Raw genomic sequence first — 3,635 nt, forward strand, 5'->3', positions numbered from 1 at the left:
TTCTGAATAGTGATTAAATCTCAAGCCATCCAGCTGTTCCAACTTAGACATGACTCACTCTTTTGTTAAGCAGGCTCTCTGTTTACAACAGCCATTTAGCCATCATGTGGACTATCAGATCAATTGCCAGTATTGGCAATGCTTGTGGCTCATGTTGCAATGCCGGTATCATTTGCCTTGCTTCATTTCATCATGTGGACATCCTGTCACCTCAAACTCCACAAGGAAACGGGTGAACACCATAAACATTTTTAAATAGGCAGAGAGCATATCCATGTCACTTTTACTGTAGCATAACGCTACTGACTGTCCTATTTTATTACTGTTGGTAATCTCTCACTGTGCTTACTTTGTTAAGCATATGCATGTATACAAAGGAAAAACAGCACAGTGTATATAGGGCTTGGGACTATCCAAGGTCTCAGGCATGCCTGGGAGTCTTGGACTGTACCCTCTAGGAGCCCTGACCGGCTCTGGGGGACTCTAAGTGGTCTCTCTGACTCCACCTCAGCTCTGAACATACTTGGTCTCATTCTGCTCAAATTCCTCTGGCCATCTTCTTTAGGGGCACAAGCCAGCATTACCAGCACCCACGAGGCCTCTGGCTTCATGTCTTTCCCCCTGCTCTGCTCAGAGCCATCCTCTAACACACTGTGTTCTAGGGGTTTCTGTGTTTGCTGTATACTTTCCCTTGACAGCTGGAGGGTGTCCTGCACTCCTTTAATTTCAGTTCCATGCACTGTAAAACTGTAGCTTCTTTCCCAGTACCTCCTACCCCCTCGCTGCTTTATCTGTCTTCTTAGTAACCGTTACCATCTAACTGGATATATTTCCATTTTTAAACAAATTACTTTATCATCCTCCTCTTCCTCCAGGGGATTGTTAGCTCCGTTAGATCAAGGACTTGGGTTCTCTGTATGTCCCGGGTTCTTAGACTCGCCCCGCCATGAAGGACAGGCTACGTCTATTGCGTGGAGTCTGACAACGCAACTCTTGAGTCCTGATACGGCTGAGGGAGTCAGGCCTCAGTGGTGGTTAGCATTGATGGCTGTCGCCTTGATGAAAGAAGGGGGCACCTGGAAGGGGGCCTGTGCACATCCCTGTGAGGGGTTTCCTCAGCTACGATGGGGAGGCCCACCCTGTGGGCAGCACCTTTTCAGGTGCTGGACCTTAGCATGGAAAGGAGGTGACGCTGAGCGCCAGCACACATTCATTCACCGCCCTCTGCTCTTGACCATGGCTGTAATGTGACTGGCTGCCTCAAGTCCCTGCCACCTTCTCTTCTCCACAACGACAGACTGCGCCGGGGAGTCATGAGCCTTTCTCTCTTACGCTGCTTTGTCAGGGTATTGATCCCAGCAACAATAAAGGGACGCAGACAGACTCTGCCAGCCCTGGCCTCCGGGACTGGTAACCACTCCCTGTGTCACAGTGAAAATCCTACATCTTGCAATCAGTAACTCAGTTTGCTCTACAGAATGTGACCTGAATCCTCCTTTCCTCGTCACATGACAGTTCTCTTCCATATGCCTTTTCCAGTGCCCTATAAAACATTAGCTTATTGTCAGAGGGGGAAAAAAATCTCTTTCTGTTTGGCAGAATGCCGCGTGTGCAAGGTTCACTAGAACTGCTGTCAAAATAAATTAATGACCACACAACTAATGTGTGTAAACAAACACACACAGAGACCCACATCTACCTCAAATCAAACTGTACTGAGGTAAAGAGGACCCAGGACATTTAACTTTATTATCACTACAAGGCTTAACAAACTAGTTTCCTCATTCAACTCTCTTTAAACTAAAAGGACGGTGGTACAAGCTCCTGCATACCGTCACAAACACAAGTCTAGGAGAAATCTGTTCTGGCTACAAATTGTATCAATAATCCACAATCTTAAGGAACACTACAGTTGGAAGGAACCGGAAATGGGATTGCTCGGGGGAGATCTGGGCATCTCCATCTCACATAATCTTTGCCAATTGTCTGGGCTCGGAAAAGATCATTTTAACTCTGTGCCTCAGTTTCCTTATCTGCAAATCAGAGATGGTACTTGTTAGGGTTATTGAAAAGATTTTTTATTATTTATTTATTTATTTTTTTGAGACAGGTTTCTCTGTGTAGTCTTGGATGTACTTGACTCCGCCTGGCCTCAAACTCACAGAGATCCAGCAGCCTTTGCCTCCCATGTGCTGAGATTAAAGGCATGAGCCAACGCACCTGGCAGAGATTTTTTAAAAAAAGGTCTATCACTGGGCACAACATCTGACACGAAGGCAGCCAGCGGTTACTGGAACATAAAAAACATCATAGCACTGAGGGCTCCTTAGGAAGCGCCTCGATTGCAATTCTTCGCTCTGAAAACTATTTAGGGTTACTCTCCAATGGTAAGTGATTGATTACATGTCTTTTCCCCCATGACAGCTGTTGGGAAATCTGGAGAGACGTCATCTGCTTTCTAACGACGCGTGTCAAGTGTCAATGTCCATGATCACTCGAGGCCTACGCGGAAAGCGTGCAAATCCTGGGCAGTGTGACAATCTGGACAGTTCACACCCACCCCCACAGCTCCCACGTATGGCCAGACTGCGGACTCCTCGTGTGACCCGCTAACGACTTCACAATTCCTAACAATGCTCTGCACCTGGGCCAGGTGGGGCGCGGGCTGCCGGGGGCTCCCCCATCACCGCGGGCATCCTCCGCGCAGCCGCACAGGCCGGCCCCGGGCCCTCCCGCCAGCATCGCCCAGGGGAAGCCGCTCGGACCCGCTCGGGGCTCCACGGCCGTCAGGGCCCTCGGGGCCCACAGGGCAGGTGTCACGGCTCCCGCCCAGCTGCTGCCTTACAGCCCCGGCCCCGGTACCTGCGCCCGAGGAAGCGGCGACCGCAGCAGCTCCTCCTCTCCAGCGGCGGCGGGCGGGGCGCGGACAGCCACAGAGGTGGAGCTCGCGCGGGGCAGAGCGGCCTCGCGACACGCGGCGGCGCGCCCCCTGCAGGCGGGAGGCTCGCACGGCGGGTCGGCGTCCCCCTGCATTAGACTATGGCTCAGAGGTTTGTTTTTTTTGTTTTTTTTGTTTTTTGTTTTTTGTTTTTTTTTTTTTTTTTTTCGAGACAGGGTTTCTCTGTGTAGCCTTGGCTGTCCTGGACTCACTTTGTAGACCAGGCTGGCCTCGAACTCACAGCGATCCGCCTGCCTCTGCCTCCCGAATGCTGGGATTAAAGGCGTGCGCCACCACGCCCGGCCTTGGCTCAGAGGTTTTTGCACCCTGAATTTACCAGCATCTCGCACTTTCCATACGTCCCTTCCCCACCTACTAAGTAGAAATTTCAAAGGCAAAAACAAATTTATTAAGCGCCACGCGCATTAATTTATTAGTTTCTGGCTGCGGGTTGGCTTTTAAAATTCGAATACACGTGTTAGCAAATTGCAGACAGTCCTCCTCTTGGATATGACCCTAAAGGGTTATTATTCGGATTGAATGCTCAAAACCCCACTTGACCTATTTTGACATATGTACAACCAAACCTGAAAAGTGACGATAAAATGATGACCACCCGGCTTGGATCCTTCTTTCACAGAGCTTCTTTTCTCTCTTTTTCGGTTTATCAACTCCGGTCCTACAGCCAAGGTGACTT

The sequence above is a fragment of the Acomys russatus genome, chromosome 17, assembly GCF_903995435.1.
Source record: "Acomys russatus chromosome 17, mAcoRus1.1, whole genome shotgun sequence".
Lineage (NCBI taxonomy): Eukaryota > Metazoa > Chordata > Mammalia > Rodentia > Muridae > Acomys > Acomys russatus.